Consider the following 18,882-nt stretch of genomic DNA (forward strand, 5'->3'; position numbering starts at 1 on the left):
TTCCCAGAGACTCCAAGCTCATTTTCTGTACTCATTAAATCGCATTGCACAGTGTGGAGTTTTAATGCAAACAGGGTGGCAAAAAAGGTGAATTAGCCTGAGTGAAAATAGCATCTGACTAAATATAATATCATAAATATTTTTTTTTGATCTCAGGTCTGGTCTAAGTGGATATTGAGCAATAGGTTAGGACAGAAAGTAGTGTTAATTACTCCGGCTCTATGGTCAACACAAGTTAGCAGTCCATGCCTCCTTACGCGGAGATCTGCTCATGGCACCGTACAACAGCATCATGAGGGCTTGTATGGAGAAACACTATATAGATTCATAAAGAGATCAAAAGGAATGGGCTCTAGTCTACGACTGGAAGAGTACACAAAATAGAGCGGTTAGCTATAGATATATACACTCACTGGCCACTTTATTAGGTACACCTGATCAATTGCTTGTTAACACAAATAGCTAATCACATGGCAGAAACGTAATGCATTTAGGCATGTAAACGTGGTCAAAACAACTCGCTAAAGTTCAAACCGAGCATCAGAACGGGTAAGAAAGGGGATTTAAGCGACTTTGAACGTTGCATGGTTGTTGGTGCCAGACGGGCTGGCCAGAGTATTTCAGAAACTGCTGATCTACTGGGATTTTCACGCACAACCATCTCTAGAATGGTCCAAAAAGGAGAAAATATCCAGTGAGCAGCGGTTGTGTGGATGAAAATACCTTGTGGGTGCCAGGTCAGAGGAGAATGGGCAGACTGGTTTAAGATGACAGAAAGGCAACAGTAACTCAAATAACTTGTTACAACCAAGGTATGCAGAATACCATCTCTGAACGCACAACACCTCGAACCTTGAAGCAGATGGGCTACAGAAGCAGAACACCACACCGGGTGCCACTCCTGTCAGCTAAGAACAGGAAACTGAGGGTACAATTCGTACAGAATAATCAAAATTGGACAATGGAAGAACGTTGCCTGGTCTGATGAGTCTCGATTCCAGCTGCGACATTCAGATGGCAGGGACAGACTTTGGCGTTAACATGAAAGCATGGATCCATCCTGCCTTGTATCAACAGTTCAGGCTGGTGGTGTAATGGTGTAGGGGGCCATTTTCTTGGTGCACTTTGGGCCCCTTAGTACCAATTGAGCATCGTTTAAATGCAACAGCCCATCCGAGTATTGTTGCTGACCATGTCCATCCCTTTATGACCACAGTGTACCCATCTTCTGATGGCTACCTCCAGCAGGATAATGCACCATGTCACAAAGCTCATCATCTCAAACCGGTTTCTTGAACACGACAATGAGTTCACTGAACTCCAACGGCCTCCGCGGTCACCAGATCTCAATCCAATAGAGCACCTTTGGGATGTGGTGGAACGGGAAACAAATCTGCAGCAACTGCGTGATGCCATGTACATATGGACCAAAATCTCTGAGGAACGTTTCCAGCACCTTGTAGAAAGTATGCCACAAAGAATGAAGGCAAAAGGGGGTCCAACTCTGTACTAGCAAGGTGTACCTAATAAAGGGGCCAGTGAGTGTATATATATATAATATATTCCAAGTTAGTCTGCACTCAATCTCACGATATTACTGAGAGATATTTATAGACAGATATTACACACACATCATACCGTTATATGCCTTGTCTCACAACTCGTGAGTGTCCCTAAAGCAGGGTATGCCTGTAAAATCCTAAAGCACAGATACTGCATTTGCTACACATCCAAGAACACAAGACTAAAAGTTCAATCCAAAAATGCCAACCAACACAAGTCACACGGCATTTCATAACAAATACCTGTATGGATTCAGGCAGTGAACAATTATTTCCTGCAACACTATCAATCAACACACTAAAGATTGTAAGCTTGCGAGCCGGGCTCTCTCCATCTAACGTATCGGTTTGTCTTAGTCTGTCGATTCTCGTCTTGTCATACCCCTTGAGTATATGTATTGTAAGAAACGCTGCGTACATTGTTGGCACTATATAAAGAAAATAATAATAATGTCTTATTTCCAAAAAGCACCATTCTCTTCACCCTTGATGCAGGTAACATGAGCATTTCTATAACATATGGACTGTACAGTGAAAGTATGTTGGTAGAAAATCAATGGAAGGTGCACCACATCTAAAGCCAGCTGGCATGGTAGTAAAATATAGTTCTCTGATGTTAAAAAGGACAGTAAGACTTATTTTAAAACAGGGATCAAGGAAAGAAACAGTATTTTAGTAGGATATCTGTCAGTCAGATGTTTTAATCAAGAACCGCTCATTCAGCTTATAGGCGGCTGCGGTCCACCTGCCAGTAGTGCTTTTACGGCATTTATCCGCACATACAGAGCCTTCTTCTGTAGCGGTGGGGTTAGGAAAGTCTCTGGGTTCTGGATTGACCCTGGCTGGCAGACACGTGTTAATTGCACGCTATCCTCACATCAGCTGGAAGCCTTTCCACCTTAACGTAAAGCTAAAGGGGGTACAGGGGGGGTAAATGATTCCTTAAACCTCCAGAAGATCAACTAACCTTTTCTGAAGGAAAGACCATCAATGTTTTCCTGTAAAATAAAAATAAATTAAATTTAGTATGCCAGTTAAAGCCAAAACAAACTCAAGGACCACATATACATTACACCATATTAAAGATATTTGGAAGTCAATACAACTTGCATTAAACCCCTGAAAATAGCATTAACTAGAAAGAATACAAAATATTCTTCCATATAAAGCCAGCAGCTCGATTGGAAGCATGAAAGCCCTATATCACAGCATCTATTACTATACAATATGAGGTCAGGTATCTCACATATAGCACTACAAGATCAGACAGGTCTCTCCTAACACGCATGCAGAGGCTGTCACTATATGTTCAGGAAGGCCTCACTCACTGCACATACATGAGCGACACAGATACACACACCACAGCCTGCCGCTACAGGACAGTCCCGGCTCTCACCCTCACATACTGACATGCACACCGGAGGAGACTGGACGAAACGAACCAAAGCCCAGCCAAACGCCCCGGCATCGCCCCGCTGCTAAACATACTTGCTTTGTTGAGCGCTGAACAAAACACATTACAGAGAGAGAAAGAGAAACCAGAAACCATTAACGGTGCAAGCGCCATGTAAACGCTGCCAGAAGCCACAAGAAGAGGGTCAAAGCAAAAAAAAGCCTACCGGCGATTTTTTTTTTTTTTTTTTTTATATATAGTATATATTACATATATACATGAATACATATAGTCACTCCAATAGAGGACAGGTCACACATACCACTGACCTTAAGTCCCCTCTCCACCATACAGTGCCCAGCTACTTAGCGAGGCAACTCCTCACACAGCCGCCCCTGACCACCCCGGAAGCATCCAATATACCCCCGACCCCCGCAGCCCTCCCGTTGCCCCTGCGCATTGGTAGCCTCGCCTCCCTCCACAAAGTATCCCAGGGTTTTACAATATTCCGATTGGGCGCCGGAAACGTCTGTTATAAACTGTCTGGCTCTCAAACATAAATACAATTCCGGTTTGGCGAAAGTGCTTATGGGTATTGTAGTTATAATAGCAGGAAGAAGCCCGAGCATTACGCAGGCGTATTAGTGATGGGAAGTTCGGATCATTAAAGTGAATCGGATCATTTCGACTCGTTCACTGAAATGATCCGAATCTTCGGATCACTCAGTGTGACCCACAGGAGTTACTGTTTCCCAGTTGCTCCGTGCAGGCACACTAACGATTGGCCCCGCCCCTTTCATTAGTCAATGAACCCTCCCGCCTGCCTACTCGAGTGATGTCAATGAAGGCAGAGAGTCGTTCAAAGATCCGGATCTTACAGGGATTCGAATCATTCAGAGAATATCACCATACTTTTATAAATAAATACATTAATAATCACTACCCACAGAATTTAGTTTCCCCCTTTACCTGTAACTGCACCTTAAGCTAACTTTACTAAATTAATTAAATTAACCCTCAGCATTAAATTAACCCTTAACACCCCATCAACCATAACTGCCCCTAAAATTAACCCTAAAGATTCCATTAAGCATAACTGCCCCTAAATTAACCCTAAACACCCCATTAACCATAACTGCCACTAAATTAACCCGAAACACCCCATTAACCATAACTGCCCCTAAATTAACACTAATAATAGTATTAAAACAAAATTTAGAAAGCTTTTGTATTGCACGATTTTATCCTTTACATATGAGGGTAATTTGTCCACAAAAGGACAAAATTATATATATATATATATATATATATAGTAGCATTTGGATTAAACTCTTTCTGGGTTAATTTCCTAAAAAATTGGAAAGAAGTGTGTAGATTTGTTGGAATGTCGTTAGTCATATTAAACCGTGATTCTGCTACAAAATTAAGAACAATTATTAAGTGTGTTGGCAGTTGGTCAGCTGACCTCACACGTAACAGTCGAAGACGGCACAAACGGAGTGGGATAGATTAACTATCACTGTTTTCACGTATCTCATAACCGGAGACTAAGTGCTCGTTTGCATCGGTTTTGGACCCCGTTTACTAATACTGTGGGTGTTCCTGGCAGAGACCGTGGTCTTAGATCCAGCAGCCTTTATTTACAAACAATGTATCCTACAGTTTTATACTGAAAGGCAACAGCTTTACTATCAATTCTACAAAGGATACACTGTTGTGAGTTATTATAACTGGGAATATATGAATTTGGGCAGCATATGATCAACAGTTTTATATGTTTCCTTGATTGGTTTAGGGTGATATTAATAATAGTTAATTTTGACTTTTAATAAATAGCTACAATAAAGTTTCCAGTAATTTTGTATTTGTATTTTATTTTTACATGTTTTGTTTAGTTATTTATATTATATTTATTTAATCAATTGTTTTTCCCCTTCCTCGGTTTGCCTGTGTTTCATGCTTCAGTTCTATTGTGACCTCGATAGATGCTTCTGCCTTTATGATGTCATTATTCTCTCAGCTATATTCTGTGCATTCTGTTGCATTAGTAGACAGCGACGGTCTAACCATGAAGCTGTATGTGATTCTTGTTTTTATATGTGCTCTGATCAGTGCATCGGAGAACTTTGAATATGCAGAATGTGGGAACAGACCCCTAGTGAATGAAGCCAATGGCCCTCGTGTGGTAGGGGCCAAGTTTGGAGAGCCTACTGACTGGCCATGGATAGTTAGTATCCAGGAAGGCATTAATGGTGATTATTTTCATTCATGCGGAGGGGTGGTTCTGAATCATTTGTGGGTTCTCACAGCTGCCCATTGTTTTAAGCATCGCGGTGATGATTTGACTTTCTGGAGAGTTGTGGTTGGTGCCAACCCACTATCGGACCCGGGGACAGATGCTCAGATCCGAACCATAAAAGAAATAATTCAACATGAGGACTACAACCCTGCAATTGAATACAATGACATTGCCTTACTCCAGCTGAATACGCCAATCTTCTTTGACACGAATACTCAGCCTGCCTGCCTTCCACCCAAAGCAGCGATTCTCAGTAACATGGATAACTGCTACGCTGCAGGCTGGGGTGTCATCAAAGAAGGATCCACTGCGCAATCAAACATCTTTCAGGAAACCAAGGTCAATTTGATTTCTGTTGAACGCTGCAACCGCCCGAGCTGGTACAACGGTGCTGTGAGTGAGTACAACCTGTGTGCGGGAAATGAACAGGAAGGCATCGATAGCTGCCACGGCGACCATGGAGGAGCTTTGATGTGCAAAAGAAGCAAAACCAAGTTCTATACTCTGGTTGGCATAAACAGCTGGGGCTCCAGCTGTAGCAAGAAGCAAAGCCCTCAAATTTACACTTCAACGCAGCACTATCTCGACTGGATCTATGGACACATCGATAAATCCAAAAAGATTGAAAAGACAGCCGTGGAGAAAAACATCTGGCAAAAAGTAGCCAAAATTATCACCAACGTCGGCAAGAAGATTGGTCTATTTTAGATGGTCCAGAATGGGAAAGAACTTTAAATCAATGGTGAACCATCTATTTGTGATTTGCAAACCATATAGAGTGTTAGGCATTAGTTGTATAAGTTAAGATATTAATAAATAGAAATGCATCAATAAGACGTGTTATTGTGATGATTATAAAACGCTGTCGATATAGTCCATACTTCGTATAGATGAAATAAGATCAAGCAGGAGCATTGGACGTAGTCTTTCTTTTGTGAAGTAGCAAGGTACCTGGTGAATATTGAAATCTTGTGGTCTGGCTATTCTTCTGTTGATCTGCAATATCTAGTACTGGGTTTGCTAATTAATTAATTTTTCATGTGCTGTTTATGGGCTTTTAATATCATATCGTAAAAAGGAAAAACAAAAAGAAAAACATATACTGTATTATGTAAAATAGAAAGAAAAAAGACTCTCAAGGTAAAAATAAATAAGCAGCTCCAAAAAAACACCAAATATGTGGTTCCTCTGCACATAGAAATACAAATAAAAATAGGATACAGGTGAGAGTGCTACGGATAAAGACTAAAATGTGTATATATCTATATATATGTACGCAACTGGCAAGGACTAAAAACAAAAAAAAAAGTTTTAATATAGTCAAATGACACATTAAATATATAATCTCAAATTATAAACATGTATAGTGAAAATATAATGTTAAAATACAGATAAAACAACATGTAAAATAATATACATTCTGTCAGGAACAACTTTTTTGCTGCCTGAACCATGGCTTTTTTATACCTGTGGCGTTTAAATCTGCTTCAACTAGTGGCCACCCTCCGCCCTCTGGAGTACTCAGAACTCAGGTAGGCCTTGTTACCTGGATTGCCCTGCCTTTATGAACCTGCCCTGCCCTTCAGTCAGGGCCTTTGTATTGAAGTCTATGGACCTTTCTGCTGTGGCGCTGCACCTGTACTGTTCCTGGTTCACTGCTTTGTGTCCTGATCAAGTGGATTCCCTTCTTCGTGTCCTGATCAAGTGGATTCCCTGCTTTGTGTCCTTCCAAGCGGGCTCTCTGCCTTTCGTGCCCTTCCAAGCGGGCTCTCTGCCTTTCGTGCCCTTCCAAGCGGGCTCTCTGCCTTTCGTGCCCTTCCAAGCGGGCTCCCTGCCTTACGTGCCCTTCCAAGCGGGCTCCCTGCCAAAAGACTTATTACCGGTATTTTATTTTGCCATACGTCCGGTTTCTTGTTTAGACTATATTACCCTTATTTGCTGGTCCTGTTATATACATAAAATACACTGCATTACCTGGATTTCTGCTTGTGGTGTCTTTGTTTGCATAATCATGCACCGTGGGTTACAGACCGAACCCCAAGTATCCCCTGCACATGGTCTCCTGCACGACCTGATCGCCCGAGTCCTGACACATTCATTTATGCGTCTGGATTTAAATATCAAAGAACGGAAAGAGGTTTAATCTTAAAACATCTTGCTGAGTATGATTTCTTTTCATCCTACAGAATTGTTCATTGAGGACATTGTTAATTTAAGGTGCAAAGCAGCAGCTAGAATTATCTATAAAAGCTATTTACGTCCACTTTTTTGAAGTATGTAGTCGTATGTATTTGTTGGTTCTATATGAAGATATCAAGAAGTTTAATGCCCCAATTATTGGAATCATTCTATTTCTGCCCTTTTCCATACAAAGAAAATATCATCTATGAAATAGATGCAATAGGACAGCAGGTTCGCACTTATTGCTTAACTAGTTGTAAATTGCATTGTTCATAACATATTTTATCAAAGAAATGTTCTCTCTACTGCAGAATTGTACCCATCTATGTGATTATGGAACCAGTTTTTAAGGAATCATGTTTTTGAGTAGAATTTTATGACGAACAAACGTTCAACAAGTCGTCAATGACCACTTCAGGACCATGTTTGCATTAAGTGTCCAGACCAGTTTTTATATTTTTGCAATCTTTTGTATCTTTATTTGACGCTTCACTCTGGTTATGGTCTCCTTATTTTAACCGTTTAATGACCAATGACATGCAGGGCAGGTCACGTCACGAACGGCAGGTACAGGCTCGGGTACTGGCACACTAGCAGGTAAACCCACTGGCGGTGCAGACGACAACGGAGGCCCACTGGCGGGGCGGACGGGAACAGAGCAATACAGGGCCAGGCACAGGCTCAGGTAACGGCGCAGGCTCCGGTAAGGGGCCAGGCGCAGGCTCAGGTAACGGCCCAGGCGCAGGCTCAGGTAACGGCCCAGGCGCAGGCTCAGGTAACGACCCAGGCAACGGCCCAGGCAATGGCGCAGGCTCAGGTAACGGTACAGGCGCAGGCACAGGCAACGGAGCAGGCACAGGCAACGGTGCAGGCACAGGCACAGGTAACGGTGCAGGCACAGGTAACGGCGCAGGCACAGGCTCAGGTAACGGCGCAGGCACAGGCTCAGGTAACGGCGCAGGCACAGGCTCAGGTAATGGCGCAGGCACAGGCTCATGTGCAGGCGGAGGAGGTGGAGGTGGAGGTGGAGGTGGAGGTGGAGGTGGAGGTACTGGCTCAGAGCAAAGCAGTCCTTCAACATCAATGCCAAGGCCCTGACTGAAGGGCAGGGCAGGTCTTATAAAGGCAGGGCTTCACTCAGGTAATGAGGGTCAGCTGTACCTGGTAATCTGGTTCTGAGCACTCCAGAGGCAGGAGGGCGGCCACTAGTAGCAGATGGATATGCCTGATGTATAATTAAGCCATGGTTCAGGCAGCGAAAAGTGGACCCTGACATAACCTGTAAAAATAATTCTCCAGTGATGTTTATAAAAATGTACGGTTTGGTATAAATTGAATTTGCCGGGTTCATAGATGTCCCAAAAAGGACCTGAGCTAAGACCGACCAGATGCTAAAATTAAAACAAATTTATACTTCAAATGTGGCTTCTTAGCCAGTGGTATCTATGAAAAAAAACCAATATATATAATGAGAGAGAAGAAAATTACAGCTAAACACAAGTACTGCAAAAGTGTTAAAACAAAGGAGGGTTGTTTCCATGACATTAATCATTACTAAATTCACTTTTTGTGTTTTAATCAGTGTTTGATTCAAAAGTTCATCCTGGGGTAGCTGGTGTCTGTAGGAAAATGTGACAAAACTAGTATAACCAAAGTCCTGTAGTGAAAAGTCCTGTCCCCGCTCAGGGCTGTCTGCACCAATCAACAGCAATCAGGGACTTAACAAAAGAATAGAACTAATTTAATGGGGAGGAATAATTATGGAGTTGAAAAAACATGATTGTTTCCATGGTATGTGTTCTGCCCTCATGATGTCTTACTAGAATAAGGTTTGGCAGACAGCGAACAACTACTCAATAAAAACCCAGGAAGCAATGGTACTGTTTGGATTCTTACTGACTTTACTTTTTATTTGATTTTATTTTTGTAAAAAGACTTATATTTCCAAGGCCTGTGTGTAAGAAAAAGGGAGAGCTCATCACTGCTCTAACTGTCTTCTCCTCAGACTTGCTTACAGTGGAATAACCTGGAACAGGAAGTTGACAGAAACATGGCCAAAGTTCACCACCAGGTGGCAGTGTAAGGCACCAACTTTATATATACTACACACAGACATATATACAGATGTCAGAATAGTATGCAAGGATGAATGATTCAGATTCTCGTTCTCAATAGCTGGTTCTTCAAATACAGCTTGGAGTTAGAATTCATGCAAAGGGTTTCCCAACCAGTTGCCAATCAGTTTAGAACCACAAGCCTAGATCTTCCATTAAAAAAGGTGACACTGCTGGCTTTATGTGTATAGTGATATTTATTGCCAATAACACCCAGAGGAGTTTTTCTGGAGGGGGACATTAGCAGTTTATATCTAAATAATGCAATCTATCTCTGTGAATATTGCTTGAGCAGCCATATTAACATGGTTTTCCCTTGATCTGCATGGTTATTCCTCCCCATTATCTCAGATGTTTGTTGTATCATGTTCTCCATATAGCATGGGAGATTCTTGAAAGCCCTCATAACAACCTGCAATCTCTTTTTACGCTGCATATACACTATATGGACAAAAGTTTTGGCACACCTGGCCATTACAGAAACTTTTATGACATTGCATTATAAATACATATGAATATGCAGTTGTTCCCTCTTTGAAGCTAAAACAGCTTCCACAATTCTGGGAAGGCTTTCCACATGATAGAGCATTTGTGAGGTCAGGAACTGATGTTGGATGAGACGTATGGCTTTACGGAGCTTGATTTGTGCGTCGGGGTTCAGTAATTCTGGAAAAGAAAAAGATCTTACACAAACTGTTCCCACAAAGTTGGAAGCAGAGCATTGACCAAAATGTCTTGGTGTGCTGAAGGTGCTGTTGTCTATGGTACAATACCGCAGCATGATAAACTAAAAATGGAGATGTATAACTGCTGATAAATCTACACAAACATCATATAATTAAAATGACATAAAAGTGGCTTCAGTCTTGCCCATGGCATCTCCCTGTTAAATGGCCTGCTCCTTCTTCTTGTATATCCTGCCCTTCCATCTCATATAGGTAAGTGGGAGACGGCTCTACAGATAGACCTTACGGAGGAACATTGGGAGAATAGCAATAGGGATGTGACGTTTCACCCTTCGCTGTCTGGAATTGTTTGAACTCTGACTGATTATCAGGTCCATTACCTGATTTAGCCAGCCTATATAAACCTGCCCATCCCTTCAGTCTGGGCCTTGACATTGACGTTTTAGGACTGCCTGTATGGTTCCCGATCTGCTCCTGTATGGTTCCTGATCTGCTCCGGTATGGTTCCTGATCTGCTCCTGTCCTGTGTGCCCCATCCAGAAGGCTTCTAGTCGTGTGTGCCCCATCCAGAGGGCTTCTAGTTGTGTGTATCCCATCCAGAGGGCTTCCAGTCGTGTGTGCCCTATCCAGAGGGCTTCCAGTTGTGTGTGCCCCATCCAGAGGATTTCCAGTCGTGTGTGCCCCATCCAGAGGGCTTCCTGCCGTGTGTGCCCCATCCAGAGGGCTTCCTGCCGTGTGTGCCCCATCCAGAGGGCTTCCTGCCGTGTGTGCCCCATCCAGAGGGCTTCCTGCCGTGTGTGCCCAATCCAGACGGCTTCCAGCCAAGAGACTTTCCCTGTTTATATGTTGTTGTACCATCATCTGCAATACAACTATTATCAGCATCTTCTGTCTGTGATTTATTTCCTGTGCCCATCTGTGCCAACCCCAAGCCATCATGCATCGTGGGGTACAGACAGAGCCCCTCGTATCCCCTGCACCTGGGCTCCTATCAGACCTGATATCCCGGTCCGTGACAAGGGATCAGGAGTTGTCATACAAACTGTTGGCCTCCTTCACTCTGAGAAATCTTTAACGTCTATGAAACGCTCTATTATATGACACCTTCTTAATGCTGCTCGTTGTCTAATTCCTTTATACTGGAGACGTCCTGAGGCCCCTTCCTTCCATCGAGGATGATGGAAGAATTGGTCCACTTGTCCTCTGATAGGATGGAAGCATATACAGGGGTTTGGACATGCTGGTTAGCCTTCCAATCCTCTACGGTTCTGGCGGAGCTCCTAAAGTAATGATAGGCAGACCCCACTGGCTCTAGGCCCTCTTTCACCCAAGGCGTGCAGACTACCTCCTTCTATTCTGATCCCTTTTCCCCTTCCTCTCTCTTTGCTTACCCCCCCTTCACTTACCCCATCTCTGTCCCCCTTTTTCCCTTCTCTTTCTAGGTGCGGGCCACGGTGGCGGGGGCTTTCGCGGGTTGCAATTCACGCTTGTCGATCTTTTATTTTTATATATATATACTTTACAATGCTCCACCTGGTTGTATTTACTTCGACATGTCTTCAAATTCTTGTATGATTTTGTACAGAGATGTATCTGAACCCCTTTTATGATTCCTTTTTTATGTATTTGCTTTGTACCGTGATGTCAATGTTTCCTTTTTCCCCCGATGGTGACATCACTGCATAATTATTTTAAATTTGAATTATTTAGCTATTTTTATTTTTTCCATTTTTAAAAGAAATATTTTACTAATCACATTAGAAAGCTGTGCTCCATTGACTTGCATGGTTGAATGCTTTACCTCTTGGAAATTTGCTTATTTTTTAAAGGACACCACCGTCTTGTGAGATACAAAATCTCTCGCCGTGACGCTTGTGACCAGTCTGACCAGATCACAGTGCGTCCTGGGATCTACTGGCTCTATACAGATACTGCTCGGAGCTCAACAGGGTCATGTCACCTAAAGGTAGTAGTGCAGCAGCTCTGAGTTTGTGGATTTTGAGGACTGCCTGCTTCGTATGAAGTGGATTTGTCAAGCCCTAATGCAAAGCGATAATGCATGAGACACGTTTCATAAATAGAAAACTATATTTTAGAATTATTAGAAATGTAGAAATAAATGCTCATGATGTCAGCATACAAGTGCTAGATGTTCCATTTGTCGCCACCCGATACGCTGTGATCATGTGAGCTGCTCCTTTACCCAGAACGCCATGTTGAAGGAGCTGAGCCTGGCGCTCGTGAGTTTCTTCCAGTTCTCTCCAATGACATTCCTCAAAAGAGCTCTGAAAGATGAAAATAAAACCGAGACAAGTGAAGCATCAGCTCCACCTCACATAACACAATGTTTCTTTAGAGGCGTACAGAACAAAAGTTTAACCCTGAGGAAAATTGGAGCAAGAAAAGTTTAAATATTAATAAACTCATCTGAATCAAAATCATTAACTTGAAAAAATTGCTTATTTGTTGCCTAAAAAGACTTGCAACATAACATAAAAGGTTGACAAGTTTGTAAATGTTGATTCTACACAAATTCTATGAATTACTGGAGGTGTGAAAGTAATTCCAGCACATAGGGGCAAACTCCCTCTGGGTGAGCATGTGTCGGGTCCAGTCCAATGACCGGCTCTGACCATCAATTCAAGAAGAAACTTATTTTCTTGTTTAGTATTTCAGATAATAACAATGTTCACAAACAGTTGTACCGTAGAACCGGCTGGCTCATCCACCTCTACTTGGGAGATAGGATAGAAAGACCAGCACCACCACACAGACCCCATGGACCATGCAGTATCCAGGGCATAATCACATGGCTTTGCAGGTAGATGTTTTAATCTTTATTAAAAATCAAACACTACCTACTGTATATAGGACTGCAGTACGTACACCTGAATCGGCTGGATGATTATGACGTAGATAAGTTTTCATACCAGCCAGCAGCCGCATGCTGCAGGTGAGTTTGGAGAACTCTTGGCTGGAACCAAAGTTCTGGTGCGTCTGTTCTTCAAAAAAGTTCTAAAATTGTAATGGTATCACATTTGCATGTTAAAATTAAAAACCCTCAAAAGGAAAAAAAAGTTCTAAATTCCACCCAGAAGACCGGGAGCATCAGAATCTAAGTGCATGTGGATATCTGCAACGATGGAAGATGTAACTTCTAAAACATGCAACTCCTATAAGGTATTTACACTTGTTTATCAATAATGTTCCTTGTCCCCCCTTTTACCCCCCCAATCTAAACCTATGGGCACACTGGGCAGTTGCCCAAGCGCCCTGCGTTCTGGGGGCCCCGTGGCAAATCACCACAGAGTCCCTAAAACAGTTGCGTATCTGTAGGACGTTGATGTTGAAGACCAATTCCAACAAAATAACATTGATCAATGATCAGCGAGGATGGACTGCTGTGCTGTGATGAAGTAGTTATCAATTATGGATTTCTTCTCTTTTTGCAAATTTGTCACACCTAAATGTCTCAGATCGTCCAACTAATTTAACCCCTTCATGACAGAGGGGTTTACTCCCCTAAGTGACAGGAGTTTTGTTTGCCATTTTTTAGCATATCTTTGTTCCCCTTTTAACCAATTAAGAGTACCCACGCATATTATATACCGTTTTTTAAGACAGACGGGGCTTTCTTTCTATACAGCCTTTTCTTCTATAGTCTGTCATTTAGTATTAGACGTTTATTGTATTTCAAATTAAATTTATTTTAGAAAGCTTTTGTATTGCGCGATTTTATCCTTTACATATGAGGGTAATTTGTCCACAAAAGGACAAAATCATATATATATATATAGTAGCATTTGGATTAAACCCTTTCTGGGTTAATTTCCTAAGCAATTTGAATGAAGTGTGTAGATTTGTTGGAATGTCGTTTGTCATATTAAACCGTGATTCTGCTACAAAATTAAGAATTATTATTATTATTAACTGTGTGTTAGGCAGTATTAGTTTAGGAAGGACAATGGCAGTTGGTCAGCTGACTTCCCACGTAACAGTCGAAGACGGCACAAACGGAATGGGAAAGATTAGCTAGTACTGGTTTCACATATATCATAACCGGAGACATTTTTTGCATCGGAAACATCGTTTGCATCGGTTTTGGACCCCGTTTACTAATACTGTGGGTGTTCCTCGCAGAGACCGTGGTCTTGGATCCAGCAGCCTTTATTTACAAACAATGCATCCTACAGTTTTATACTGAAAGGCAACAGCTTTACTATCAATTCTACAAAGGATACACTGTTGTGAGTTATTATAACTGGGAATATATGAATTTGGGCAGCATATGATCAACAGTTTTATATGTTTCTTTGATTGGTTTAGGGTGATATTAATAATAGTTAATTTTGACTTTTAATAAATAGCTACAATAAAGTTTCCAGTAATTTTGTATTTGTATTTTATTTTTACATGTTTTGTTTAGTTATTTATATTATATTTATTTAATCAATTGTTTTTCCCCTTCCTCGGTTTGCCTGTGTTTCATGCTTCAGTTCTATTGTGACCTCGATAGATGCTTCTGCCTTTATGATGTCATTATTCTCTCAGCTATATTCTGTGCATTCTGTTGCATTAGTAGACAGCGACGGTCTAACCATGAAGCTGTATGTGATTCTTGTTTTTATATGTGCTCTGATCAGTGCATCGGAGAACTTTGAATATGCAGAATGTGGGAACAGACCCCTAGTGAATGAAGCCAATGGCCCTCGTGTGGTAGGGGCCAAGTTTGGAGAGCCTACTGACTGGCCATGGATAGTTAGTATCCAGGAAGGCATTAATGGTGATTATTTTCATTCATGCGGAGGGGTGGTTCTGAATCATTTGTGGGTTCTCACAGCTGCCCATTGTTTTAAGCATCGCGGTGATGATTTGACTTTCTGGAGAGTTGTGGTTGGTGCCAACCCACTATCGGACCCGGGGACAGATGCTCAGATCCGAACCATAAAAGAAATAATTCAACATGAGGACTACAACCCTGCAATTGAATACAATGACATTGCCTTACTCCAGCTGAATACGCCAATCTTCTTTGACACGAATACTCAGCCTGCCTGCCTTCCACCCAAAGCAGCGATTCTCAGTAACATGGATAACTGCTACGCTGCAGGCTGGGGTGTCATCAAAGAAGGATCCACTGCGCAATCAAACATCTTTCAGGAAACCAAGGTCAATTTGATTTCTGTTGAACGCTGCAACCGCCCGAGCTGGTACAACGGTGCTGTGAGTGAGTACAACCTGTGTGCGGGAAATGAACAGGAAGGCATCGATAGCTGCCACGGCGACCATGGAGGAGCTTTGATGTGCAAAAGAAGCAAAACCAAGTTCTATACTCTGGTTGGCATAAACAGCTGGGGCTCCAGCTGTAGCAAGAAGCAAAGCCCTCAAATTTACACTTCAACGCAGCACTATCTCGACTGGATCTATGGACACATCGATAAATCCAAAAATATTGAAAAGAGAGCCGTGGAGAAAAACCTCTGGCAAAAAGTAGCCAAAATTATCACCAACGTCGGCAAGAAGATTGGTCTATTTTAGATGGTCCAGAATGGGAAAGAACTTTAAATCAATGGTGAACCATCTATTTGTGATTCGCAAACCATATAGAGTGTTAGGCATTAGTTGTATAAGTTAAGATATTAATAAATAGAAATGCATCAATAAGACGTGTTATTGTGATGATTATAAAACGCTGTCGATATAGTCAAAACTTCGTATAGATTACCTAAGATCAAGCAGGGGCATTGGATGTAGTCTTTCTTTTGTGAAGTAGCAAGGTACCCGGTAAATATTGAAATCTTGTGGTCTGGCTATTCTTCTGCTGATCTGCAAAATCTAATACTGGGTTTGCAAATTAATACATTTTTCATGTGCTGTTTATGGGCTTTCAATATCTTATGGTAAAAAGGAGAAAAAAAACAAAAAGAAAAACATATACTGTATTATGTAAAGTAGGAAGAAAAAAAAGACTCTCAAGGTAAAAATAAATAAATAGCTCCAAAACAGAGTTATCTATGAAACAGCAATAGGACAGCAGGTTCGCACTTATTGCTTAACTAGTTGTAAATTGCATTGTTCATAACATATTTTATCAAAGAAATGTTCTCTCTACTGCAGAATTGTACCCGTCTATGTGATTATGGAACCAGTTTTTAAGGAATCATGTTTTTGTAAAAAATCTATAAAGTGGTTGAGTAGAATTTTATGACGAACAAACGTTCAACACGTCGTCAATGACCACTTCAGAACCATGTTTGCATTAAGTGTCCAGACCAGTTTTTATATTTTTTCAATATTTTGTATCTTTATTTTACGCTTCACTCTGGTTATGGTCTCCTTATTTTAACCCTTTAATGACCAATGACATGCAGGGCAGGTCACGTCACGAACGGCAGGTACAGGCGCAGGTAGAGGCTCGGGTACTGGCACACTGGCAGGTAAGCCCACTGGCGGTGCGGACGGCAACGGAGGCCCACTGGCGGGGCGGACGGGAACAGAGCAGTACAGGGTCAGGCACAGGCTCAGGTAACGGCGCAGGCTCAGGTAACGGCGCAGGCTCAGGTAACGGCGCAGGCGCAGGTAACGGCCTAGGTGCAGGCTCAGGTAACGACCCAGGCAATGGCGCAGGCTCAGGTAACGGTACAGGCACAGGCAACGGTGTAGGCACAGGCAACACTGCAGGAACAGGCACAGGTAACGTGCAGGCACAGGTAACGGTGCAGGCACAGGCTCAGGTAATGGTGCAGGCACAGGCTCATGTGCAGGCGCAGGTGGAGGCGGAGGCGGAGGTGGAGGTGGCGGTACTGGCTCAGAGTCCTTCAACATCAATGCCAAGGCCCTGACTGAAGGGCAGGGCAGGTCTTATAAAGGCAGGGCTTCACTCAGGTAATGAGGGTCAGCTGTACCTGGTAATCTGGTTCTGAGCACTCCAGAGGCAGGAGGGCGGCCATTAGTGGTAGCAGATGGATATGCCTGATGTATAATTAAGCCATGGTTCAGGCAGCGAAAAGTGGACCCTGACATAACCTGTAAAAATAATTCTCCAGTGATGTTTATAAAAATGTATGGTTTGGTATAAATTGAATTTGCCGGGTTCATATATGTCCCAAAAAGGACCTGAGCTCAGACCGACCAGATGCTAAAATTAAAACAAACTTACACCTCAAATGTGGCTTCTTAGCCCCAAAACAACCTGACAAACCGTTGCATGGGGACAGGGTGACCAAGTATGAAAAAAAAATGGTTTTGAAAAATATCAAAATGCTACCTGCAAAAAATGCTAATTTGCAAAAAAAAACCAACCAAAACCTAAAAACAATGGGTATTGTCGGTGATATTACAATCTATTAAGTGTTTTTTTTCCATTAACTTTTGTATCTTAAAAAATAAAAGCCAATAAAGTCAATAAGTGTTTTTATAGTAAATTAGATAATATAATCAAACCAGTGGTATCTATGAAAAAAAACCAATATATATAATGAGAGAGAAGAAAATTACAGCTCAACACAAGTACTGCAAAAGTGTTAAAACAAAGGAGGGTTGTTTCCATGACATTAATCATTACTAAATTCACTTTTTGTGTTTTAATCAGTGTTTGATTCAAAAGTTCATCCTGGGGTAGCTGGTGTCTGTAGGAAAATGTGACAAACCTAGTATAACCAAAGTCCTGTAGTGAAAAGTCCTGTCCCCGCTCAGGGCTGTCTGCACCAATCAACAGCAATCAGGGACTTAACAAAAGAATAGAACTAATTTAATGGGGAGGAATAATTATGGAGCTGAAAAAAAATGATTGTTTCCATGGTATGTGTTCTGCCCTCATGATGTGTTACAAGAACAAGGTTTGGCAGACAGCGAACAACTACTCAATAAAAACCCAGGAAGCAATGGTACTGTTTGGATTCTTACTGACTTTACTTTTTATTTGATTTTATTTTTGTAAAAAGACTTATATTTCCAAGGCCTGTGTGTAAGAAAAAGGGAGAGCTCATCACTGCTCTAACTGTCTTCTCCTCAGACTTGCTTACAGTGGAATAACCTGGAACAGGAAGTTGACAGAAACATGGCCAAAGTTCACCACCAGGTGGCAGTGTAAGGCACCAACTTTATATATACTACACACAGACATGTATACAGATGTCAGAATAGTATGCAAGGATGAATGATTCAGATTCTCGTTCTCAATAGCTGGTTCTTCAAATACAGCTTGGAGTTAGAATTCATGCAAAGGGTTTCCCAACCAGTTGCCAATCAGTTTAGAACCAGAAGCCTAGATCTTCCATTAAAAAAGGTGACACTGCTGGCTTTATGTGTATAGTGATATTTATTGCCAATAACACCCAGAGGAGTTTTTCTGGAGGGGGACATTAGCAGTTCATATCTAAATAATGCAATCTATCTCTGTGAATATTGCTTGAGCAGCCATATTAACATGGTTTTCCCTTGATCTGTATGGTTATTGCTCCCCATTATCTCAGATGTTTGTTGTATCATGTTCTCCATATAGCATGGGAGATTCTTGAAAGCCCTCATAACAACCTGCAATCTCTTTTTACGCTGCATATACACTATATGGACAAAAGTTTTGGCACACCTGGCCATTACAGAAACTTTTATGACATTGCATTATAAATACATATGAATATGCAGT

At 41.9% G+C, this 18,882-nt stretch overlaps 2 pseudogenes; both read left to right on the forward strand.

The window, feature by feature from the left end:
- Window positions 1–5,023: 5,023 nt before the first annotated feature.
- On the forward strand, window positions 5,024–5,962 carry LOC149282285 (acrosin pseudogene; annotated as a pseudogene).
- An 8,872-nt stretch (window positions 5,963–14,834) lies between these two features.
- Window positions 14,835–15,773, forward strand: LOC149282286 (acrosin pseudogene; annotated as a pseudogene).
- Window positions 15,774–18,882: the final 3,109 nt, after the last annotated feature.

Source organism: Sceloporus occidentalis, unplaced genomic scaffold (assembly GCF_023333645.1).
Source record: "Sceloporus occidentalis isolate IW3139 unplaced genomic scaffold, rSceOcc1.0.p SCAF_120, whole genome shotgun sequence".
Lineage (NCBI taxonomy): Eukaryota > Metazoa > Chordata > Lepidosauria > Squamata > Phrynosomatidae > Sceloporus > Sceloporus occidentalis.